We start from the raw sequence: 27,669 nt of genomic DNA on the forward strand, positions 1-27,669 counted from the left end.
GGACGGCGATTGGCCTGCAGGTAGTTCCTGGGAGGGAGGAGGGAGGTCAGCCGGGCTGACAGTGGTCCACAGTATTGTTGAGGAGCATGGAGAAGCATTAGTTAGTCCACGGTAGACCCAGAAAACGTGAGCATAGCAGTTTCTGCCAACTTTGACAGTGGGGTCCTAAAATTGGCGTTTGCTCTCTTGAATATGCTAATCCGATGCCTAGCACTTTTCAGGCAGGTGAATTTTGACATTCAGACATCGTCGACTTCTAACTCTGTCCGAAATTCATCCCGTCCCAAACATTCATTTAACACCCAGAAATCAGGTGCGACGAAGGCCAATTACTCCCCCAAAGTAAGTATATCAGTTTAAAAACATTTCTAGGAATTTTAACAATAAAGTGTTATTCAGGCATAACAAAATGTAAGAAAAATCCCAACCCAGGCACAACAAAATCGTGACACATGAAGTAAGTGTGACAAACAGGAAGTGCACAGAGCCGCGAGACTTTTAACATATTATCGATATAATGCACATACAATAATTTTGCTGCACAATTCCTCAAAATGTAGATATCTCAGTGTATCTCTCAAGTAGAAAACTTTAATCAAAAATATGGAAAAGTTTGATTAAATGTCAGTTATTATAGATCTGAATTTTAGAATTGGGTATAACTCTGATATAATTGGAAAGATGACCAATAACTTTGTCGGCTTTTAATCTGCTGTAAAATATAAGCTCTGCTGTTGTTAAATGCTTTGTTATTTATTTCCTTTCAAACAATTAGAGCCATCTGGAAGCAAGATTTTTAATTGTTATTTTTAGGACAGTGCAGAAGAATTGCAAGCTAAAGTGTACTCGAGTCTTTGTTTATAATATTTGATGTGGCTTTTATTCAACTGAAGTAGTCGAGGTTACAGCTAATACTTTCTTGAAGAACAGAGCATAGATAACTAATAATCCCAGAGCACTCGGACGGCATTATCCTACACCACTTAGGTTTTCTTTTGAAAGTCAAAATACTCATTGCAATTGATGAAGACAAATGAGGGGCATGGTTCATGAGTCTGGCTGGTTAGGGCCGAAGACCAAACCACGTGGTCTTGAAATTACGCTGTGCGAATTCTAGTGTTCAAATGCTAAACATTTTCATGTGAAATTGGTTTGTCCGCCACCTTACTAGGGGCACTAACCCGTCTGGCCTCCGTTAAAACAACGCACAGTGGAATTTCAGCAGAGTGTACTAATAGTTCCTAAGCCAATCTTCACACAGCATAATTTCAAGGCCAAAGATTAACATTGCCTCTAATGCACTGTGGATTTATATGTCTACGGATGATTTATTATTAAGTTAAAATAGTAGCTCTGTGTTTGATTTAAGCTGGGCTCATTACTTAGCTCAAAATCCATTAAAAGTACTGTTTAATTCAAAATGTCATTCTTATGGACAAAAGTCTGGTCTAGGACTTCTAATTCTTCAGTTCCAGTACTGTACATATCAAGCTCTGTATGGTCTCGACTGGATTAGATCAGCCATTTCACACCTATCTTAGATTTACTCTTCCCCAAAAAGCAACTTTTTTGGGTGCACCGTTTTAAACAGTAGTAGAGACAAAAACACTACAAATAGCACAGTTCAGATAAGTAAAGAGGATGATTAACTTTAAAGTGTGTGTGATAGTGTTACAGCACTGTACCATTACTCTCTGTGATTTTAAGGACTTCAGCTTGACTTGTCGTTCCGATCACAACTGAAAGCTATAACATACGTGTGCCATTTAAGGCCAACTTTTGGTGTTTTTAGTTACGATGAAGATTTAAGGCAGATTTTACTCTTGGAAGGTAAATCGCTGGTTGGTGGTACCTTTAGGCCATGAGACAATGGCTTATATTTAGGATAATCCTCAGTTCACATATTACCAACAGAAACAGGATGCAAAGACATGAAATATTGTGCAGATTTGACAGTTTATACAGCACAGATGTATGCTGAGTGGTGACAGGAAGTGCAATCCTCTGATAGGCCTTCTAAACTGGCAGAAGTGCCTATTAGTAACATTTAAATGCATTCTACTGAATAGCATTTTATGAAATGTATTAAATAGAAAAACTAATGAAAATATTGCATGTTGAGAGGAAACCTCATATAATGAACTCAGCTACAATTTATGGTGATGCAAATCCAATGTCCCAGTTCACTTATTTTGTGTGTAATGACACTTGGTTATGGCAAAATTACTACCTACTTCTAATCTAAGCACTGGTTCATCATTTAGCCCAAAAGGAGCAATAATCCCCAGTTGAATTACTATTCATGAAAATGTCTGAGGATCACAAGCTTGTGGATGGGTATACCATTGGTACATGCCCAGTTTCACAATCACAACTTGCTGCTTTTGTTATTTGAGCAAAATGGTTAATTGGGCAGCTCACAATACATTGTAATGTTTGCACTAGCAAAGTGGAATTCACTAACCAATGTTTCTCTGGACCTTAACAGAGGAGAGAAGATGGATTAGAAAAGGCGGCAGCAAAATATAAAACTAGGAAGATGGGCCAAGCAAAAGAGAAGCCTTATGGGTACGTAATAGTGCTTAAAGCTAACACAGGAGAGACGCACATATCATAAAATAAGAGAGTTATAAGAGGAACAAGAAAAGGAATGTGAAAGAAAAACAGATGGCATTCGGAGCAACATATAAAATACTGATACTGTAGACCGACACAAAATTGTGCTGCAGAATGTGTCTTAAAGTGGATGTTAGTTTCTGTATTATGGAGGAATCTGTAAATATTGTGTATTGTACCAGAGGTCATTCAATTTCAGAGAGAGTTATGGCACGAGGCTATTGTAGTTCTAAAAAAAAACACTGAAAATAACACGATTGTCTCAGGGGTTGAATCTAGAACAGAAGAATAACCTGGCATTATTTTGGGATCTATAACTGGAGCAGTAATGTACTGTATCACCTTCATTTACTGTAGAAACCTGCAGCGTGATAGCATAGGTGACATTCATTTAAAGTTCCTTTATCAAACTTTATTCTCAGAAATATAATCAGGAAGATATCGGTTTCTACTACTTTTTAGCTGAGCATTTTCTAAAGTCTGAAATAACAGCAATTGTAAAAATTGCAAAAAATATCGACAAAATCACATGATTTGGGAAATGGAAGTAATGAAAATAGCCAATGCCTAAAGTTAAGAGGTTATAGGATTTTTAGACGATAATCACAGCAAACAGGAATCCAGTGCTGCTTGTTTTAATTGATATGTACCAAATCATCCATTTATTGTGGATGTAAGAATTCTTAATTGTACTTCATCATCGGGATGTGGGTATTGTGGGCAAGGCTAGTATTTATTATCCTGAGAAGGTGTTGGTGGGTCGTCTTCTTCATGCAGTTTGATACAACTGAGTGGCTTGTTAGGCAATTTCAGAGGGCAGTTAAGAATCAACCACATTGGTGTGGGACTGGAGTCACATATAGGCCAGACTAGGTAAGAACGGCAGATTTCCTTCTCCAAAGGACATTAGTGAACCAGTTGGGTTTCTACGACAATCCAATAGCTTCATGGTCACCAGCTTTTTATTTTATTTTATTAACTGAATTCAATTTCTGAAACTGACATGGAACTCTCGTTTTCTGGATTATTAATCCAGGCCTCTTGATTACTAGTCCAGTAACATAACCACTTCACTACCACACACTTAGAAACTGTGGGATGGGGCATGTTGTCCGTTACTTTTATGACACACTTATCCTGCAGGTACCAGTTTGATGGCAGTACCGACTTAGGGTGAAGTTGAGATGCCACCATGGAGTTACACTGCTAGATCTCTGTTTCAACAAATAGAACTCTGCGGAAACTTGTACACACACAAACATGGTAGGCAAATACTAAATACATTTTCGGTGTTAACAAAAAGTGGATCAGACTGTTAATGTTTCACTAACACTAAAAAGGTGAAAAATAATGTTTCAAAAGTTGGACTGCGTGGAGGCTTTTTAAAATTTGCTTTTCACTGGTTGCAGATAGCTGCATCACATTGACACAAAGATTAAGATATAACTGGTCCATTGAGCATTTTTATTACCTCCAGGGCAAGGATTCATATTGTATTGGTTTCAGTGCCCACAAATTCAGGGATTTGTTTTGAAAGCAGTAGAGCTAATCCTAATCCTGTTGTACGACTCTCCTGAATTTACTGGGAGAACTGCACCCCAACAAACCCCCCACTTTCCTCATACACTGCTGGGAAATATGGAGACATATGGGTAGACTGTTGTCAGCACTGATTGGGTGTAAAATATCATCTAGGTGGACCACAGAGAAATAGAAATAGAAAGAAAATTAGACAGGCTTTGTTATGGACATGCAAGCCTCCTCAGATGATTTTCTACTCTGCATTCCACGCAGGTGATACTTTACAGCCTGGTGACATGGACAACAATTTATCCCACAATCCCCTCAACACTGCTAAGGATCAGATACAAGTATGTTGGATTGCTCAGACCCCCAACATACTCGTACAGATGGATCTGTGGCCCACCCTGCAGTTTCCCTGTGGTTAGGTTCTAAATGTACTGTCTGTTATTTTTGCACTGCACCCATGCAGTAGATAATGGTGAGGATGGTCATCATCGATTATACAGAGATCTGATTCAGAAAAAAATAATTCTAATCATCACTGTATAAAGCATAATAATATGTTCGTTTACTGAGTAGAAGATGGAGCACTTATTCTGGTGGAATTCCCTTTGGTGCAGTTTGCAGTGGTGATGATGTGCTTGTAATGCCAATGTCGTCACAAACAATTATGACATGATGATGTCTTTTCCAGACTCTGCGTAGAGAAGACCTAGATAAAAGACACAATATATACACTGCTTGGTGCAACTTAGCACATTTGCTTTATATTATAAATACATTTAATACATCATCCGGTGAACTGTCTGTCTGACCATTATTTATTCTAATATTAATTCCTCCCCAACCTAGTCCTAGCCTCTAAAAGCCTTTTGATAGATGATCCTGTCTATCTTCTATTGCCTTTTGGATGAAGCCATTCCTTTACCCCCAGACGTTGTCATTTTGTTCACTGTTTCAAAACTACTGTAGCACAACTAATGTTTTTGGATTTCTCCCTTTTCTAAATTTACAAGGAAGTAAGTCTCACAAGAATTTCTCTTAAAAGGCCAGGACAATTTTTTTGTGAACTCAGTCATCTAATTCTTCATCATTTTAATGGAATCATCATCCATCCCAGTTATATTCATATTCAATAATGGCTTTGTGCACTCTGTTTACAGAAACAGTTACCAACTTGTTTATTGAGCCCTGTCCTGAAGATCGAACCTCAGCTTTACCCTCTAAGTATGCCTTTACCATTTTTCGCACCCATGACCTTTGTGTCAGCCCAGATGGAGTTATAATGGTACAAGATGTGTTGATTGGCACATAGTATGTCAACAACGTCTTATAATCTCAAACCCTTAATAGCATCCTGTGAGACAACTTTCATTACATGTTCCTGCAAGCTTTTAGACTCTTCCTTCCAGTGGTTAATAATATTATACATCGCTGATCTTTACTTCAAAGTAAAAGAATCCAAGACTGGCACTTGTTTATTTTATTTGTTTCACACATTAATTATTAAATTTAATTGGTGAGGTAATATGTTGTCTGGCATTTACATCTGTTCATATTTCTTTGCTCCAGAGATGAAAGCAAAGCATCTTTGAGTTACAACCCATTCAGTTCACGTCCAAATAACTGGAGTCCAATTTTGTCATCCTACATCTTATAATTCCTTAAGAAGCATCTTTTTACAGTTTATTCTAGAAAACGTGCCCCTCAAAGGAATCACCATTATGACTTTTAATATGGTTACATTAAAAAACAGCATGTCTAACTAATGTAACAGATTGACAGCTGTAAAAATATATCACACAGCCGAGATTATTGGGCCAATGTAACGGATGCCATCTGCCAACTGAATTGATCTAAAGACTCTGAGAATCAATTCAAATTGGCAGATTATCATTGTTCTGCAAACTGATTTTTGTCCATTACCATACGCTGTACAGAAACATCAAGTTCTCTGGTGTTATAAATGGCACTCTGCCAAAACTCTGTGCAAAAGAGGCCGCAGAGAGTGTCATTAATAATGTAGAGTATGCCAGGTAGTCTTTTGAACAGTGAAGTGCTGAAGGAACAATTGAACCCAAGGACGCTTTGACTTTTTGCCTACACATCACAAGGACACTATTTTGACAGTGCTATGGTTTAACTCTTGCAGGCCCATGATTTTTAAGCTTAGCCACTCAGATAAGCAACGTCATGTTTCTTTCAGTCTGCTAGGAAGACCGTTTCACTGAGTAAAAAGGGAACTGAAAAGCAGATAAAATTGCATTCGCCACATATTCTTGATCAGATTATTCTAGGAGAAGTATTGCTTTTTCCCATGGATGTGATCATAAAAGCAGTAAAATTGAAATACAGATGCAATCAGATTTTGGTAGCCCCAATATTACTGGAACATATTTTTTGTATTGACTGCACCATCATTGTGATGCCAGCTGTGGCTCAGTGGGTAGCACTCTCACCTCTGAGTTAGAAGGTTGTGGGTTCAAGTCCCACTCCAGAGATTTGAGCACATAATCCAGGCTAACACTTCAGTTTAGTACTGAGGGAGTGCTGCACTGTCAGAGGTGCCGTCTTTCGGATGAAACGTTAAACCGAAGCCCCGCCTGCCCTCTCTGGTGGACATAAAAGATCCTATGGCACTATTCGAAGAAGAGCACGGGAGTTCTCCCGATGTCCTGGCCAACATTTATCCCTCAACCACCATCACAAAAACAGGTTGTGTGGTCATGTACCTCATTGTTGTTTGTGGGACCTTGCTGTGCGCAAATTGGTTGCTGTGTTTCTTACATTACAACAGTGACTACACTTCAAAAGGACTGTAAAGCGCTTTGGGGCATCCTGAGGTCATAAAAGGCACTAATATAAATGCAAGTTTTTCAAGTCTTTCTTCCCTTATGTATTTCCAGTAATATTCATTCAAACGGCATTAGGCTTATTCACTAATATTTAGTGCTTTGTCCCAAATTTCGCTTTACACCATTTAAGTTTTTGTGCAGCTCTGGCCAAGTTCCCTGCTGGGGGTAGGAACCTTTTTGGTGGCTGTGGTGTGGATCTGCATTCCTTTTCTCAATTTCAGGCGATAGGATGGAGCAAAATCCAGCAACATGGCTCTGATTTTCTATTGGATGTCTTTGTCTAAAATGGGACAAGGTTCATGCTTTTGCATAATATTCTCTCCTGTGGCTGCAAAGGGCAAACATTTCAAGCCTGAATAAGATTGCCAGAGCAAAAAGTAGAAAATTGAGTTCCTGTCCTTCTTAGATCAGAAGTCCAGCGATTAAAAAAAGAGAAGAGTGATTGCTCAATTTTTCTTGTGGTTGCTGCATGCTGACATTGTGCTTTTGTGCAACAAACAAATAGACACCAAAGAGCCTCAAATACTCCTTTTTCATTTTAATATGATTTAAATATTGCTTTAGTGCAGGCCATGAAAATTGCTTTTCTGAGAACTAATTTATGTCAGGCACACCAGTTGCCAGCATGCTGCTTCTGAACACTGGCAGCGTTGGGATCTCTCTATTTATAATTGCCTCGGTGTTTTCTTTTTCTTGTTCCCCCTGGCAGAGTCATCAGGGATTGACAAAATAGTCCCCAGATCAATATCAGCAGGAGAGCTTGCCAAAAGTCACTGCAGAATCACCCAGCAGAGATCCTGTATAGATACTGAGGAAACATGAATGACCTAGAGTGGGATATTAAGGAAAAGATGGTATGCCACACCAGATCAAAACAGGAAAATAAACCGTTCTGCAGGATTAGGTTAAACAATACTTACTGTGATAATGGACGCACGGTCCATTTTGAGGTGATGACATAGATCTGTCTATGTATTGATTATTGAGCTTTCCTAGACAACAAATCCACAGCCTAGAAATTACTACTTGCGATTGAGTACAATCACTGAACACATTTGTATGATACTGTTCTGCTCACTATGTGAACAGCAGTATCAATTCATTTCATTAAAATAGATGAATCTCGTATGAACCTGTTAAGCATTTGTTCGCTAATATTGTCCAACGACCATTTTTAGGCGTCAATCTTATATTGGGAAAATATTTTCAGTTGGAACATCTTATCCTGGCTGGAGAATGGTGTCATGTGCGCAGTAAGGAAAGAGGAGCCCTTGTAAGAAATGTAATCATTCACAATACACTGTTGTATTTATACTGGTCGTGGGTCATTAGCAGGAGCATGAAATCCCTAAAATCTGACTTCCCGTGAGGTATCATCTGCAGATCATGCTGATTCATTAACTGTTCCAGGTCTCAATTTGATTGGTTACTAGTATCCTACACCTTTTACATGTCGATGTCCCCATTATGTCTAATGCTTGTGTTGAATAAAGTACAATCATATAATTTTACAGTATGGAAGGCCATTTTGCTCATCACACCTATGCCTAGTCTCTGAGAGGCCTGTCCACTGAGTCACATTTCCGTACCCTTTCAATGTACCTTTTAAGTTTAAATTTTTCAAATATTTATCAACTTTTCTTTCCATGCTTCTACCACTTTTTTCTGTGGTTGCATACCATGTCTGAACAGCCTACTGAATTAAGTCTGAAACTCCATTTGGAAGTGTAATGTTAATAGCCAGGAAACTCTCGGCAACATAATATTACTCTCTGTTACGAATGCCTTACCAAAGGTGTTGTGAATAGAAGCCTTTGCATTTGCATCCCATTGTTTGGTAACTACCAGGGCTAATAGATATGCTTAGAAAAGACCTTCATTCAGATCCTTTACTGAAATCTGCATTACAACTTATAGTCAAAAACTATTTTGAGACAATAACCTTGATGTTTTTCCCCCTTCTCCTGGCACCAACACTAAGCTTGGCAGGAGGCCAATGCTATCAGTGCCAAGCTTCTGTCCTGGTTAAGGACGGTAGGCTTCCCTTCCAGTTTGCTACTCAAAGCACTGGTGGTATTTTTCAGGAACTAATGACATGTATGTGTAAGTCTTAAGAAAATATACATCAATACGACATGAATGATACAAACATACATTAATACCCCAAGCTTCCTCATAGTTAAGAGAAATCGGTAAAATAACAAGTGCTTGAAAATACTCTGGCGTGTTTACTCAGTGAGAAATTTGTGTTGAACAGGAGACCATTGTGTGGGACTGGTCACTATCCCACCCAGCAACCCAACCCATAATACATTAAAAAAAGGGATCATTGTCACTAAGACCAATGCAATCTTCCAGGCGCAAAGTGAGTTGTTGAGCAAAGGTCAGATGTTTCTCACAGGAAGGAGAACATCACCTCAGGCCAATTTTCAACACCTTCTTGTGGTCAGTGATACAGTGTTGGGCTGGGAACAAGTCACCTTGCGTGGCCCAGGATGGTGCCTTGCACGGGGCGGTGGGAGGGAAGGGAGAGAGGATGGTGGGGAGAGGGAAGGGAAGGTGGTGGGGGGAGGGGAGGGAGGGGGCGGGAGGTTGGTGGGGGAGGGGAGAGAGGGTGGTGGGGGAGGAGAGGGAAGGTGGTGCGGGGACGGGAGGGAGGTTGGGGGAGGAAGGGAAGGGGAGGTTGGTGGGGAGAGGGGAGAGATGGTGGTAGGGGATGGAGGGTGGTGGGGGAAGGGACAGAGGAGGGTGGTGGGGGGGGGGGAAGGAGGGTGGGGAGGGAGGGTGGGGGGCGAGGGAAGGTGTTGGGAGGGCAGGGGGATGATAACGCAATGCTCGGTGCCTGTAACACTGGTGCACAACTAGAGCAAACAATCGTATTATCAGCTTCTAAAGCCTGCTGTGCGATGTGAACACATCTGGGGTGCTGAAGACCTGTGCACCAGTCAGGCACTAGATTCATTAAGATCTCAAAAAAATGTTAATGAGGTCCTTACTGCACAATGGCTGAACAGACCAACTATGCAGCGCCTGTTTTATATTGCTGATGAACTTCACCAGTTCTGTCCAGGCACTGCCGTTGCCCCCAACCTTACATTAACATCCATGAATGGCACAGCATTTCTCCGCAACACTGTGTTTCAATTAATGAATCAATGTGGGTGAGTGAGGGAAGGAAAAATAATGAACAAAACATGGTACTAGCCCTAAGGTTCTTGGAGGCCTCCAACCTGATCCTTCCCTGCTCCCTCAATTACTTCCAGAGCCTGAATGTGTAGGGCTTTCTCCCTATAAAGGGGCAATTGTTTTATGCTTGTTATGTCCCATCCAGTTTGCAATTACAAGCATCTGTTATGTATAGCCTTCTCTTGCAAGTAAATAGAAAAGGGACATATGTTGGATTGAGGAGAATGAGAGATGTCTGCAGCGTTGTTCCTACTTTATGTGAATTTCTGAACATACAGCATGCAGGTAGCTTATATTGGCAATGAGCTTTCTGTTTGCACCTTACAGCATTTCATGAGCACTAGGCAAATGCATTGACATTGTAGCAAAACCATGGGCATTTGGGAAGTAAGTAAACAGTTGGCCGAATGCTAGTTACGCTCCCTCTATGATGCTGTGCTTTTTTTGAACAGAATAGAAGATCAGAATTTAAAGTCCCAATGCTTGTAAATAAATATGCTCTGGGTCTGTTCATCTTTCCGTAAGGTTGGCTGCCAACAATAGATGATAATGATGAAGTCATCACTCCACTCAGGTTATACTAAAGATTGAGCTGAGTGCTCCCATTTCATGTGGTGCTTGTTCTGCCACAAGAAAGTTGCTGCCTTAAATATTTGCCCAATTTTCATGCTTGCGGCTGGCTGGCTTGTCCCCTCAGTCAGAAATCAGACAATAGCTGGGAGATGCACAGCAATTTTGGTTGTTCAGTACAGGTTGTGAGGAAGTTTATTTGCAGGAGCCATTCTGAAATTAATATGAAAGTGATCCCTCTATTATTTTGTTGAAATCAATGGGCAGTGAAAATCTTCCTGATGAAAGCTTAATCCAGCTTGCAGCAACATCATTTAGGTTCTGCAATTTGTTTCGCCTAAACACATCCTTGTCAATAAGATGCTGATGTCAAGATAAACAGGGGAAAACACGCCGCACTTGTAATTCAGCAAGTGTGTAACGGTCGTCACTATGTTGCGGGTTTCACCCATGGAAGCATACAGCCATGAAGAAGGGATCACAGCAACAAATGGATTGGAAAATGTATTGTACATGTTGTGCAGCTCTAACCTGAGAAAGAAATTCAACAGGATACGTATGGATCAGTGCAAAATGTGTCCCTTGTAAATTCCTATATTTTAAAATTCTCGTCCTTGTTTTCAAAGCTCTACATGGCCTCGCCCCTCCCTATCTCTGCAACCTCCTCCAGCCCTTCAACCCTCTGAGATGTCTGCACTCCTCCAGTTCTGGCCTCTTGCACAACCCCAATTTTAATCGCTCCACCATTGGCGGCCGCGCCTTCAGCTGCCGAGGCCCTAAGCTCTAGAATTCCCTCCTTAAGCCTCTCCACCTCTCTACCTCCTCTAAGACGCTCCTTAAAACCTACCTCTTTGACAAAGCTTTTGGTCACCTATCCTAATATCTCCTTATATGGCTCGGTGTCAAATTCTGTTTGATAATGCTCCTGTGAAGCGCCTTGGGACGCTTTACTACATTAAATATGCTATATAAATGCAAGTTGTTATTGTAGCCTGAATTTTTTATGGTCTGTATGGATTTATAACATTTAAAGGTTTTAAGAAGAAATCTTTTTTATGGTAGCGAATGTAGCAGGCTCTTAACAGATACAGACAACAAAACATGCTTTCTCCGATTATGGGCAATCTGAGGGTTATGCTAGATTTCCAGTATGCAAGGCCACCAGTAGTGTACCTAGAATACAGACCAGCATTTTAACTTCAAAACCTAGAGAGCCTATCCTGCACCAAGTACAAATGTTGGTGTTCATTTCAGCAATATATTTAAAAGTTTTTTAAAAATGCTCATTTCAAGGGGTACCAACTTCATGAAAAAAATGAGCTTTGTGATGACATAAATCACTGCGTCATTTGTGCGTGATGTTGTTATGACAACACTCGTATCTGATTTGTCAAACATTTTTTCATGAAGATGGTACCTTTTTAAAAATCTATTATAAGCTATTGCAGTGTCAGTCGTAGCTCAGTAGCAGCACTGTCGCCTTCTGGTATGAAGTCTTGTTCACTCAATGTGTGGATCAGAGAATCGGTCACAGAGGTCAGTGTCTGATTCATGGTGGTCCTGATTTTCTGGTCATTGAAACTACGTGAATATGCTCATATACTAACATCATACCGTGCAATTTTCATCTCATTCAGATTTGTAATTGCATGTCTCTTTTTAAATAAAAAGTGAGAACAATTTTTAGATGTACAACTGTAATTTTTTTTATTTGGTCATGGGATGTGGGTGTCACTGGCATGGCCAACATTTATTGCCCTTGAGAAGGTATTCGTGAACCACATTCTTGAACCGCTGCAGTCCGTGTGGTGAAGGTTCTCTCACAGTGCTGTTAGGTATGGAGTTCCAGGATTTTGACCCAACGACGATGAAGGAATGGTGATATATTTCCAAGTCGGGATGGTGTGTGACTTTGAGGGGAATGTGCAGGTGGTGTTGCTCCCGTGTGCCTGCTGCCCTTGTCCTTCTAGGTGGTAGAGGTCGCGGGTTTGGGAGGTGCTGTCGAAGAAGCCTTGGAGAGTTGCTGCAGTGCATCCTGTGGATGTTCCACACTGCAGCCACAGTGCGCCGATGGTGAAGGGAGTGAAAGTGGTCGATGAGGTGCCAATCAAGCTTTGTCCTGGATGATGTCAAGCTTCTTGAGTGTTGTTGGAGCTGCACTCATCCAGGCAAGTGGAGAGTATTCCATCATGCTCCTGACTTGTGCCTTGTAGATGGTGGAAAAGCTTTGGGGAGTCAGGAGGTGAGTCACTCGCCACAGAATACCCAGCCTCTGACCTGCTCTTGTAGCCACAGTATTTATGTGGCTGGCCCAGTTAAGTTCTGGTCAATGGTGATCCCCAGTATGTTGATGGTGGGGGATTTGGCAATGGTAATGCCGTTGAATGTCAAGGGGAGGTGATTTGACTCTCTCCTGTTGGAGATGGTCATTGCCTGGCACTTGTCTGGCGTGAATATTACTTGCCATTTATCAACCCAAGCCTGGATGTTGTCCAGGTCTTGCTGCATGCAGGCACGGACTGCTTCGTTATCTGAGGGTTTGCGAATGGAACTGAACACTGTGCAATCATCAGTGAACATCCCCATTTCTGACCTTATGATGGAGGGAAGGTCATTGATGAAGCAGCTGAAGATGGTTGGGCCTAAGACACTGCCTTGAGGAACTCCTGCAGCAATGTCCTGGGGCTGAGATGATTGGCCACCCAACAACCACGACCATCTTCCTTTGTGCTAGGTATGACTCCAGCCTCTGGAGAGTTTTCCCCCTGATTCCCATTGACTTCAATTTTACTAGGGCTCCTTGGTGCCACACTCGGTCAAATGCTGCCTTGATGTCAAGGGCAGTCACTCTCACCTCACCTCTGGAATTCACCTCTTTTGTGTATGTGATGGCTTTTTTTTCCCAAACCCATTAGCGTTTTCCTCTCATAATTCTGCAATGACAAAGGCAAATGTTAATTGTATTTTTTTTAAAATAAAAAGCTTACCTGCCGGTTACCAGTTCTGTAAGTTTGCAGTCAGTTTTCTGATTCCCGGCAGCGCTAGTAGAATGGCTGATTACCTTAAAAAAATTAATAAATTAAACTTTAAAAAATAGCTCTGTTAATTCAGCAGGGGGTGAGGTATGTAGCTATATTTTGTTGCATTTATCCAAACTCTGGTATTCTATAGGGAGGGGATGCAGTCTCAGTGTGGTGATGTGTATATCTGATCGCTGGTTGTTTAACATGTAGAGGAGTCATAGCCTTGTGAAGGTACAGTAAATATGTTGAAATGGCAATGCTTCTTACCCATGCTTACCCATATTCTACAGTGGCTTTAACCGATCTAAGGAGCCCAGTGACAAAGGGTCATCAAATTTAAAATTGTCACTAAGACGGTCAGGAGAGAGGTTAGGAGAAAATTCTTTACACAGAAAGCATGGAATGCTTTGCCACAGGGAGTGGTTGAGATAGAAACCATTGCATCTTTTTCTTGAAGAATGGTGGAAGAAACAGGCCTATGGAGAGAGAGTGTGGTGCAGTGAAATTAGTTACAGATTGCGCTAGCAAAGAGCCGGCATAGATATGATGGGTTGAATGGGCTCCTTCCATGCTTTAAACTTCTATGGTAAAGCCGGGTCATTTTTACTGACATGTTGATGTATTTAATTTCAGACTTTAGCTCTGAAGGACTTTAACTTTGGTATCTCCTATGCCTGAGACTAAATGTATCTCATTGCCCACTTCTGGATGTGATCCCAATTCACTGATGCACATTCAAATTCAACACAACAAGAAATCCCACATATGTCTGTACAACACTGTTGATTATGTTATTCAACACTCGGTGATGTTTGCTGCCTTTTTCCTGTTTCTGCAGATGAAAAATAATCTAAGGTGAAGTGAATATTCAGGTAGGAGGCAATCAGTGATGAAGAACAATGGGCATGTGATACAACATAAGAGAACAATGGATATTTAATACTGGAGGTGCAAAAAAAATACAGAAGATGATACCTGCATGTTTTGGCAACTCATCTTCTAGCCTACAAGGATAAAATACTGTAATGTAATATTATGCTGATATGGTACAATGTTGTAACTTCATAGTGCCAAGGGACTATATGCTTTCAGTTTGAATTTGAGGTAATTTGGATTCATGGTAAATACTTATGCTATCTGCAAGAATAAAATACCAGGAGTCAGGCCATAATGTAAGTAAAATGGAGACATAGGCAAAAGTAAGAATGGATTGGCTGTCCCTCTCAGACAGAGGCACAAGTGAAAAAATAGAGTCCGTGATTTTGGAAAAATGGTGCACTTCAGACCAGATGAAAGGAAAGGGACAGCACAGAACGAGCAGAGTCTCTACTCTTTAATTTAAATGAAATAATAAATGCTTTCAACAGTGCACTCAAGTCTGCCACATTCTATCCCCGTGCTGAACCTATATTCAGTTGCGTTAACAAACTACTATGTTGTACCTTGATTTTTGTTACAATTAGTAGGGGAGGGGGATGGGAGTGAGAGCTTGGAGCTTATGGTCTAGTTAAATTCTCAGTAATCAGATTTTCATATTTTACTGTATGATACTGTTATAGTGTAATAATACTGTTACATTACATGTAATTCAATGACGTACTTTATTTTACAGTATAATAGAAAAATAGAAACATTTTTGCCTAAGATTTAGCATGGTATTGGCTTCTTGTATTCTGTCACAGTACATAAGGGGTTAAAACCAGCTTTTTTTTTATTCATTCATGGGATGTGGGCATCACTGGTGAGGCCAACATTTATTGCCCATCCCTAATTGCCCTTGAGAAGTATAAGGTGATGGTGAGCCGCCTTCTTGAATCGCTGCAGTCATGGATAGAAATCATATTCCAGCTTAACTTGATATTATTGTTACAGATTTTAGTTGATTTACCTGATACCTGAAGGAGGACACTCAATACATTCAATTCAAATACAAACATCTTGTGGGATTTGTTCAAGTATGTGTGAGATCAGCAGCTTAAGAAAAATCAACAGATAGTTATTTAAATGTCTTTGGTCCCAATCACTTTTTGAAGATATTTATCAATCCATTGTCCCTTCTCGAGGGCAATTAGGGATGGGCAATAAATGCCGGCCTTGCCAGCGACGCCCACATCCCGTGAACAAATAAAAAAAAAAATCAGAAAATCTATTAATAACTTCAAAGATACATAATCAGACCAAATAGCTTTTACACATGGCGAGGAAAGGAAGCTATGTAAGAATACATACAAACCAGTTATTATTTTTTGCTACATGAGCAGTGAGCTAAGTTTAGCAACTACAAAAAAAATATTGTGTTCCTGCTACTATTCTCTTGTTCTTTTAATGTTCAATAAATTTGTATGGCAGTTAAAGACCATGTCAAAGTATAGTATAGTGTAGTGTAGTGTTATTCTGCCAACTTCCAAAGATGAGACTCACATGGAAGTGAGGAATAAACCAGCAGTAGAAATAAACTAAAGAGGGACCTCTGTTCATTCACTGGACACACTACAAATTTACCTAGATACCTGGGCAAGTGAAAACGCTCTGTCCACAGTAAACTGGGCAAATCTGTTAATGGGTAAAACGACTGATGATCAGTGGGAAATAAACCGGTTCTATATCAAATTTAACATGATACAGAACCGGTTTATACCCCTGAGGGGCAAGAACACTAATTGCCAAAAAAGCAGCCATGGACAACTAAAGAGGTAAGGGACAGTATAAGACATAAGGAAAGGGTATACAAAAAGGCAAAAAATGGCACAGATCCTGGCGAATGGGAAAGATACAAAGATCAACAAAGGGTCACAAAACAGATAGTAAGAGGTACAAAAAGAGAGTATGAAAAGAAACTTGCAAGGGATATCAAAACCAATATGAAGAACTTTTATAGTTACATTAGGAAAAAGAGGGTGGCCAGGAGCAGTGTTGACCCCTTAAAAACTGAAAGTGGGGATATTGTCATTGACAATGGGGAAATGGCGGACATATTGAACAATTACTTTGCGTCAGTATTTACAGTAGAAAAAGAGGATAGCATGCCGGAAATCCCAAGAAAACTAATATTGAATCGGGGACAGGGACTCGATAAAATTAACATAAGTAAAGCAACAATAATGAAGAAAATAATAGCACTAAAGAGTGACAAATCCCCAGGACCAGATGGTTTCCATCCCAGGGTTTTAAAGGAAGTAGGTGAGCACATTGCAGATGCCCTAAGTATAATCTTTCAAAGTTCTCTAGATTCAGGAACTGTCCCTTGAGATTGGAAAATTGCACATGTCACTCCGCTTTTTAAGAAAGGAGAGAGAGGGAAACCAGGGAATTATAGACCAGTTCGCCTAACATCTGTTGTGGGGAAAATGCTGGAGTCTATAATTAAGGATAGGGTGACTGAACATCGCGAGAATTTTCAGTCAATCAGAGAGAGCCAGCATGGATTTGTGAAAGGCAGGTCGTGCCTGACAAAACTGATTGAATTTTTTGAAGAGGTGACTAAAGTAGTGGACAGAGGAATGTCAATGGATGTTATTTATAAGGACTTTCAGAAGGCATTTGATAAGGTCCCACACAAGAAACTTTTAGCTAAGATAGAAGCCCATGGAATCGAGGGAAAAGTACGGACTTGGTTAGGAAGTTGGCTGAGCGAAAGGCGACAGAGAGTAGGGATAATGGGTAGATACTCACATTGGCAGGATGTGACTAGTGGAGTCCCGCAGGGATCTGTCTTGGGGCCTCAATTATTCACAATATTTATTAACGACTTAGATGAAGGCATAGAAAGTCTCATATCTAAGTTTGCCGATGACACAAAGATTGGTGGCATTGTAAGCAGTGTAGATGAAAACATAAAATTACAAAGCGATATTGATAGATTAGGTGAATGGGCAAAACTGTGGCAAATGGAATTCAATGTAGACAAATGTGAGGTCATCCACTTTGGATCAAAAAAAGGATAGAACAGGGTACTTTCTAAATGGTAAAAAGGTAAAAACAGTGAATGTCCAAAGGGACTTAGAGGTACAGGTACATAGATCATTGAAGTATCATGAACAGGTGCAGAAAATAACCAATAAGGCTAATGGAATGAACATAAGAACATAAGAAATAGGAGCAGGAGTAGGCCAATCGGCCCTTCGAGCCTGCTCCGCCATTCAATAAGATCATGGCTGACCTGATCCTAACCTCAAATCTAAATTCATGTCCAATTTCCTGCCCGCTCCCCGTAACCCCTAATTCCCTTCACTTCTAGGAAACTGTCTATTTCTGCTTTGAATTTATTTAATGATGTAGCTTCCACAGCTTCTTGGGGCAGCAAATTCCACAGACCTACTACCCTCTGAGTGAAGAAGTTTCCCCTCATCTCAGTTTTGAAAGAGCAGCCCCTTATTCTAAGATTATGCCCCCTAGTTCTAGTTTCACCCATCCTTGGGAACATCCTCACCGCATCCACCCGATCAAGCCCCTTCACAATCTTATATGTTTCAATAAGATCGCCTCTCATTCTTCTGAACTCCAATGAGTAGAGTCCCAATCTACTCAACCTCTCCTCATATGTCCGCCCCCTCATCCCCGGGATTAACCGAGTGAACCTTCTTTGTACTGCCTCGAGAGCAAGTATGTCTTTTCTTAAGTATGGAGACCAAAACTGTATGCAGTATTCCAGGTGCGGTCTCACCAATACCTTATATAACTGCAGCAATACCTCCCTGTTTTTATATTCTATCCCCCTAGCAATAAACGCCAACATTCCATTGGCCTTCTTGATCACCTGCTGCACCTGCACTCTAACTTTTTGTTTTTCTTGCACTAGGACCCCCAGATCCCTTTGTACTGCAGTACTTTCCAATCTCTTGCCATTAAGATAATAACTTGCTCTCTGGTTTTTCCTGCCAAAGTGCAGAATGCTGGCTTTTATATCTAGAGGACTAGATTACAAGGGGGCAGAAGTTATGCTGCAGCTATACAAAACCCTGGTTAGACCGCACCTGGAGTACTGTGAGCAGTTCTGGGCACCGCACCTTCGGAAGGACATATTGGCCTTGGCGGGAGTGCAGCATAGGTTTACTAGAATGATACCCGGACTTCAAGGGTTAAGTTATGAGGAGAGATTACACAATTGGGGTTGTATTCTCTAGAGTTTAGAAGGTTAAGGGGTGATCTGATTGAAGTTGATAATATATTATGGGGAACAGATGGGGTGGATAGAGAGAAACTATTTCCGCTGGTTGGGGATTCTAGGAGTAGGGGACACAGTCTAAAAATTAGAGCCAGACCTTTCAGGAGTGAGATTAGAAAACATTTCTACACACAAAGGGTGGTAGAAGTTTGGAACTCTCTTCCGCAAACTGCAATTGATACTAGCTCAATTGCTAAATTTAAATCTGAGATAGATAGCTTTTTGGCAACCAAAGGTATTAAGGGATATGGGCCAAAGGCAGGTATATGGAGTTAGATCACAGATCAGCCATGATCTTATCAAATGGCGGAGCAGGCACGAGGGGCTGAATGGCCTACTCCTGTTCCTATGTTCCTATGTTCTGGGAGATATGGAGCTAGGACTCACCTACAAGAATAGTCTGAAACACAAAAGCCTGAAATTAGAGTAAAATAATCGCGAAAATGTAACAGCCTTATGCATTTCTAAATGTTATATACAAATTGGATTTGGTAAGATTCCAAAATAAATTCATGAGATTTGTCTATGTTTTGTCACACACTTAACTTGTGGCTGTGCTGTATGACCTCCCAGAATATTGGCTGGCCAAATAACACTGACTTAAATGGAAAGGAAAATCAAGCGGGATGTAAAGCAGATGGCCGATCCACTACCTTCCGTTTTACGCCCCTGCCCAAGTTGAAAGTTCCGCCTGTTATGTTCAGAAAATCTTCATAGTGTGCACCTGCAGGAACATTGGCATTTTCACTGTTACATTACAATGTAGTTCTGTGACACACTTTATTCTAAATTCCCTGCTTGTGCCACAGCTTTGCTGAATGCAGCTAGGCCATACATTTAAATTTAACTACATCAGCGCTTGTATCCTTATCTAATTCTGACTTTATTCTACGCAATCTTGTAAAAAACTATTTAACAGCCAAAAGAATATACTTTTCCTTTGAATATATAAGGCAGTGAAGTGGTTAAATTGTGCCAGTCAGTTGTGCCTTGAATGCTTTAATGCTGAAGGCAGGATGTGTGTGAGAAGCTGGCATGAAACTACTTGGGCCTTCCCAGATACAACAAGGCTCCCAAGGCCCCAACAAAGCTGCATTCTTTTCGAGTTTATATTGGTTTACATTCACGGCCGTGTCCTTTCAGACCCCGAGCTGTGTAATACAACCTTGATGCCTTTCCACCACTGCTTGCAAACATCCATGGTGAGCAAACTCCTTCAGCCCTAGGAGACTACTTGGTAAAATACCTCCCACATTGTGACCTTAGCAAAAATGGATATTGCACAGTGTAATTTTATATTAATAGCCAATGTAGTGACATTCAGTGGCTAGGTTGCAGCCCACTGAAGCACACTGCAGAACACATTATGTGAGCACAGGTTCTGTGGATTGTATTGCTTTCTCCCCAGAAGAGCCTCAATGAGTTCGGTAACCAAACACTTGTGTCAAAGCAAAGAGGAAACAGGAAATTAGATATCTGTGGAGTGTAGTTGAGGACTTAACCTACACAAATAAACTCTTCACAACAAAGTATACAATACAGGGGGTATAACAATTACATATGTTTGAAACTAGATGATCCAGCAAATAATCAATTATAGAACAATTAATTGATATTCTCATAAACACAACCTACCTGTCCCACTTCTTTTTAAAGTGACATTTGCAAGAGTTTGCTCAGGAGACTTCACCAGACAACCCCTGCAAATTCCAGCAGAAATGTGAATGAACACCAATTGATCATATCTCGTAAAAGCCTGAGAGTATCATTATTGTCTACATACACTTATAACTATGCTTATAAATGTTAGCAAAGTTTAGGTGCATATTTATTCTTTTATTTCCATGTACGATTGCTACCTGCTTTTTTTTAGTGTTTTAACTCCCAGTCCAAGTGAAATTATTCAGCATTTGTTTCGGGTAAACACTGTTCCGTAAGAATCTTACTTTATTAGAGATTATTGAAAATGTTTAACAGCTGTGCAATATGTTATAATTTATCATTTTATATTAGCCCAGAAATTGCTCATAAATAATGGCGATGCTAACAGCACACATCGTTATTTCAGGGCAAATAGAAGAGCAACTTCCGGTGAGCGCACATGCGCAGTCAAACGTGGAAATTGCTCGACCATTTGCCCTGCTCGTTTGAAAGCTGCACGGGAAAGACAGCTCACCAGTTGAATGAATGGATCAGCGCGAACTTGCTCTCCTACCCAGCTGGAAATGATCTAATTTCTCCATTAAAAGGGTACGCTAGGTTTTTTAGGTCTAAACTAACTCAATTTAATTTTTTTTTAACTTTGTCTCTTTTATCTCTGTCTTTTAATTTGATATTTCTTACTTTCTCTTTAGTTTGCTTTCTCTAACTGATTTTATATTGAATTTACTGTTGTAGCTTTCACTTCCTGGTTCTGACTCTGCGTGGCTTGTCAAGGATGCTTCAAGCTGATTGGTTGAGGGAACAGAAAGATCCTTTCCCTGCACACACAGTTCACAGATGCCCAGGAGAGGACGCTGCACATTTTGCAACTCACCATTAGAGGCAGTTCCCGCACTAAAGTACGCAAATAGTCTGTGGGTGAGTTTATAACTAACAAATTGCGGACGACGTTTGAACACTGCTCAGCGTAATTTCCGGGTCATCATATTACAATAGCGACTACACTTCAAAAAGTACTTCTTTGACTCGGAAGTGCTTCGGGTCGTCCCGAAAATGTGAAAGGCGCTACATAAATGCAATTTCATTCTTTCTTTCTTTATCTATTATGGGGTTTCTTGAAGTACTCACTGGCAGTGGAGAACCTTGACCTTTAAGTGGCATATATTAGTAAATTATGACACTACAACCATTATTTTCTGCTTTGTTTAGGCAACTGCTGAGATTGCTCACCACCAGTGCATGCTTGAAGCATTTTGGCTATCATATGGGTTAAGTATGCAGCATTGTTAAGCTCAAGGTTTTTTTTTAATGTATTCATGATGTTGTGAGACAATTGAACCACCAAAAAAGTAAGATAGGGGCCATGTTGTATTTTTTTAACGTCATACAAGTATAGTGACAGAAATGTTCGTTTAAGTCTTAATAACAGAATTTTACACTCCCATAATTGCTGCTTGTGTGCAAACTTCCACCCTCCTCATGAGCTAAACATACATTGTATGAAGTAGGCAAGATGGCACCACAAATATATTTGGAAATAAAAGGAATAAGCATTTCCGTGGACATACTTGGGGATGAGGGAGGGGAAGAATGTTAAATTTAAAATTTGCATTGAATTTCTATTTAGGCACCTTTAATGTCAACGAGAATGTATATCCACTAATAAAAACATTGCTAGCATCAGGGAAACATTAAAAAATCAAACTCCAAAGGACACTGCTATAATGTATTGAAGAACATTTAGACACAGCCTTGCCGACTCAACCATCTATTGTGATCTCATGCATTTTTCAGATAACAGCAGGGATTAAACTTGCCCGCAGAGAATCCTAGCAGTTTCGTTATGTTGCTTAAAAAGGGATTGGATAAATTATATTGTCTGGGCCAAATGCCACCAACACAGATTCCTGGATGGATTTCTCAGTTATGTTAACAATTTGCATTAAAAGGAACAACAAGCCCCAAACAGTACTGTAGCCCTGCTTTTGATTGGTTAAACTTCAGCTTCCTCCGCTCCAATGCAAATATGAGTATACAGAAGCAGCCATTCTTCCAAACTAACCAACTGGTTTCCTGTTATCTTCAATGAAAACATTCTGAACTTATGGCTGTTATGACATTGGCTTTATTCTACACCTTTATATTGAAACAGATGTTGTTATCTGATTGAACACACTTCACAGATGACATTTTTGCAGGTTCAGCGCAGGTGAAGTGTATTTCTATCTAAAAGGTGTGTGCATTTAATAATTTTTTTTGGAAGATCTCCATTTCTGCGGGTTAATTTGAGTTTGATGAGGCATGAAAGGGCTCACCACTAAGCTACCATGACCTGTTTGTGTATTACTGTGTTTGCATCATGATTGAGAGTAGCTACAGTACTGCATGGAACAAAATGCAAACTTACCAGTTATGATAAACAGGAAAATGGTTTTGGTGACCAAAAAGATGAGGACATTTGTTTGAAAAGCTGGATGCTTAGTACAAATATATGGCAGAGATGACAGCAGTTTGGATGGCACCACAGTAGACAGCAGAATGACAGTTGGGAGAGTAGCTGCAATTGTGTGTCTAACTATTTGATAGAAGGCAGACTGAGACTCTTTTAGTCATTGCAAAAATGCAGGGGAGACGGAGAGCAAATGGAAAAGATTTGAGCAGATTTAAGCTGCATGGGAGAGAATGAATTGAAGTAAATGTAAGGTGTGTGGTAGATTAAGAATGTAGGTAAAAGGGAGAAGTAAGAAAACACTGAAATACATGTACATTAATGAAATTAGAAGGTTAGTTAGGAGACCTTCACATTGATTAGGTAAAGGCACGTGTCCAACACTCTCAGTATCCTTTATTGGTAAGGTACAACTTTGACTTCATTATTAAATGTCATGCATATTGAAAACTGGAGGGAAAGTTATTTGTTAGGCCTTTTCTGTTACAATTTAGTATGTCCAGTTCCTGAAAGCAAAGCCCACAGTTAAATTATATTTTTTATATATATATATGGAATTTTCAACAGTACCTCCCAAACCCGCGACCTCCGGCAGCTAGAAGGACAAGGGCAGCAAGTGCTTGGGAACACCATCGCTTCTAAGTTCCCCTCCAAGTCGCACATCATCCTGACTTGGACATATACCACCATTCCTTTATCGTTGCCAGGTCAAAATCCTGGAACTCCCTACCTAACAGCATTATGGTAGTACCTTCACCACATGGATTGCAACAGTTCAAGCAGAAGGCCCACTATCACCATTTCAAGGGCAACTAGAGATGGGCAATAAATACTGGCCTCGCCAATGACGCCGACATCCAAGAATTAATTGAAAAATATTAATATATTGAAATTCTTGTGTACGCATGAACTTCCTTTAAGTGTTCACACTTATTTCCCATCACACTTTCCTGTCCTGTTTATGTCCATCAAGCACTTTTTGTCTCACTATTTCTACAACTATACCTATACTATACCTATCTATGCTTAGCTTATACTTTGTGATCCACAGAGCAGTGTCTGAGGCTTACTGAAATAGGTCCTCAAAGCCTCTCTCAGCTTCCTTGAACATCTCATTTGCACTTTAAAAATGTTTAATATTATTTTTGAGTTTTTTGATGATAAAAAGGCAAGAGATATAAATTAAATAATAAGCAGCCATGGCTGCTATGGAGCTCTTTCCATGCCAGCCTGTTGCCCTGGCTGGAATCCTACACTACAGAGACTTTGTCATTGCCAGTCTGGGGCCCTGCCTAGATCCCTTCCACTTCCCACAATCTCAAGAGGATAGAGAAAGTTAAGGAAAAGGAGAGAAGCAGAAGCAGACAGAGAGAGAAAATAGAGATGAGGGCAGAGAAAGAGAAAAACAGAAACAAAAGGGAAGAGAAATAGAACAGCAGAGAGACAAATGAAAGGGAGGCCAGGGAGAGGCAGATAAAAACTGGAAGACACACTGAGGGCGGATCCTTCAACTTCTGCAGGGGTGTAAAATGGATGGGAGCAAATCTGCTGCTGCGTATACAACCCACCTAATTTTCCTGTCTGTGGGAAAGAAAATCGGACAGGGTGTACGATGGGGGAGATCCACGACCGACCCTTACACGCAGTTGAAAGTCCCATCTAATGAGTGAAAGGGCGAGAGACAGAAATCAAGTGAGACAAATCAAAAGCAACAGACAAAGAGAGAATCAGACAGAGACGGAATACATCCACCGAGATTCTTGCTGTCTGCCCTCACCTTTGAAAATGGTGAAATCTAAAGGTCCATATAATAATGATAATCAAATCCACTTACTTAACGTTTACACAGGAAAATGGCCAGAGTTGTCACATTTTTTTTAAAATTCTGGAATATCATATAATAAAATGAGTTTGACTTGTTCAGTCATTGTAGATCACCAACTCCGATAGTTTGGTGCGTATTACTTAGCGTTACTCTCTTATTGTTATTCTCCAAATCACTGTGAGCAACAACCCGGGAGTGCTGTTATTGGTTAAACTTTCCAAACACATGCTCATAGGCATGGAGCCTCGCGCAGCAGGAATGTAACCCCCACCCCACCCCGCGTGATTCTTTATACATCAAAATAAATGGGAGGAATTTTGTGGGGAAACACGAGTGATTTTCTAGGAGACAGACTCAACAGATGAGGTTCCACTGGAAGAGGAAAATTGACCTTTACACATATATATTACAGATAAACACTCACACACACACATATATATATATATATATATAGATGTATCAGGAACTTGCAGGGTTGCCCTACTGTATTCTTTATTAATCTTTGCTGCATCAACATTGCCCTTTTTTTTATCTTTGTTCCTTTTTCTTCCTTTCTTCATTCTCTTTGATTATATATTAAATGTGGTGTATTCAGCACAGAAAAGCCACATGCAGACTTTATGAACTTTACACAAGTATGGTCTCACCACAACAAACACGGGCACGCTGGAGCCATTTTATATTGCGACATAATTTATACCTGACTGGGTAAATTCAAAGGCCGCTGCGATCCTTGGTCTGTCTCTCTAGATTGTATTCATTGTAACTTTGAAACATCAGCCACCAGGCTGCAGCCCATCCCTGTGGATGAAGTTTGAGATCTGCAACAGAGATTGCTTTTTTTTTCTCTCTCTCTTACTTCCTCCTTTTTTTCTTTTTGAAACTTTTGTAATGCCTGCCTGCTTTCTTCTCAGTAGTCTGCACTTCCCCTGCTCTATTTTGTTCTGTACGGTATTATTTTCTCTTTCTCCAACGTTTCTTTTTGTCTCTGCGTTCTATTATGAGCATGCCAAAGTGAAATGAATTAAATAATACATGTGATATGTTCAGTGCAACAAAAAAAGCCACACAGACATTATGAGATTTACATGATTTTCACGGAGTGACCCGAGCAAGTGTTTGAAATAGTTCCATTTCCTGCACAGCAGCAAGTGTCAGATTTAATTTACTTTAATAAAATCATATTAGAAATGACTGTTCAATGTACCTTTTGTTGTTCTTGCACTCGGAGTTTAACAGTGACAGACTTTTGGCATTGTCAGTGATTCATTATCATAGACTTCTCTGAGAATGTCTTTATGTAATGCTCATCAGAAGTTTAACTTATTAACTACAGAAGTATTTTATACATTGTCTAACCAAGGATGTTTAAAAGGCATAAATTTTTCTCGCAAGAAAAGTACATTCAAATCGAGACAGGTATCCACTGTTGATAAAGCCCAGTAAGGAAATTAGCCATTGCTAGCAGCCATCAGCTTAACATAAGTAGCAGAGATGTTTGTATGAATCAGAAAGTTAATAAGTAAATTCAAACTTACTACAGCCACAAGAAAATGCCAGTGTTGTCCCTCCAACTACCTAGGATTTCAGCCAATCGTACCATTTTGGTAAGATGCAGCATTTGGCTATGCTTTCCGTTCTATTTCAAAAAATAGGTGATATGCATATTTTTGATCCTAATTAATATTCTGTAATGAAGTAATGGGAACCTGCAGTTTTGAAATGTGTTTTTTTCTGAGTCTAATTTTGTTAGCAGGAATGGAAAAATAGCAGCCAATCACAAGGCACCTATAATAATGATGCTGTAACACTTTTCACGCAGCTAGCATGTAACTTAATTGGTATCAGTGTCAGAACATTCACTAATCCAGTTGCGGAGCATATCAAAGAAAGAAAGAAAGAACTTGCATTTATATAGTGCCTTTCATGACCTCAGGACATCCCAAAGCACTTCACAGCCAATGAAGTGACAGACTTTTGGCATGTAGTCACTGTTGTAATGTAGGGAAACACAGCAGCTAATTTGCACACAGCAAGGTCCCACAAAACATCAATGTGATCATGACCAGATAATCTGTTTTTAGTGATGTTGGTTGAGGGATAAATATTGGCCAGGACACCAGGGAAAACTCCCCATCTCTTCTTCAAATAGTGCTGTGGGTTCTGTGGGAAATAGTTCAACGACAATTGAGTAAAATCCCAATTTACCGAGGCCCTACAATGTACTCATTTTGTTACGGGGGGAAGGGGGGAACGTTGCCAAATACCATGTCATATAGTTCACCACACCCATGGAGACCTAGACTGCCACTTTAGCTTTAAGAAATATACATGTTTGCCTGGATTCTGCTGATGTTTGTGCAGCAGTTACATTTGTCAGAAGCAACTGCCACAAAAATATGATTATGTGCAAGGTGGGAGGAATGTCCTATCTGCAATCATGGTTGTGGCCATTTAACAGTGGAATCGTTATTTTGGTACAAATCCTTTTTTAATGTTATCATGCAAAGTTGCAATTAGTTAATCACAGGATTGACGTGTTACTCCTCCCAGGGACTAAAATAATGATTATGGGGGAAACCTGACTAAAATAAGGCAAAGCAGTTTCATTTCACTTTTTTCTATGCCAGACATGGGCTGCATTTGAATTTGTTCAATATCTCTCTCCCCTTGGTTGGAGAAATGCTGCCACAAATTTGCCACATGTATTCTAATGCATATAACGCCGTTAGTTAGACAACTTATCATTCAGCGTCATTAACTATGATGCAATCATAAAGTTGTTTTGGCAGTTG

The 27,669-nt window shown here is 40.1% G+C and overlaps 1 long non-coding RNA gene across 1 annotated transcript in view; it reads left to right on the top strand.

Annotated features, from left to right (window-relative positions):
* Positions 1-2,503: 2,503 nt before the first annotated feature.
* Positions 2,504-27,669, top strand: part of LOC137301868 (uncharacterized) — a 43,691-nt gene continuing 18,525 nt past the window's right edge. Inside the window, exon 1 of the long non-coding RNA XR_010958367.1 lies at positions 2,504-2,568. This is a non-coding gene — a long non-coding RNA (uncharacterized lncRNA). The remainder of the gene's footprint in view (positions 2,569-27,669) is intronic.

The sequence above is a fragment of the Heptranchias perlo genome, chromosome 34 (assembly GCF_035084215.1).
Source record: "Heptranchias perlo isolate sHepPer1 chromosome 34, sHepPer1.hap1, whole genome shotgun sequence".
In the NCBI taxonomy this organism is placed as follows: domain Eukaryota; kingdom Metazoa; phylum Chordata; class Chondrichthyes; order Hexanchiformes; family Hexanchidae; genus Heptranchias; species Heptranchias perlo.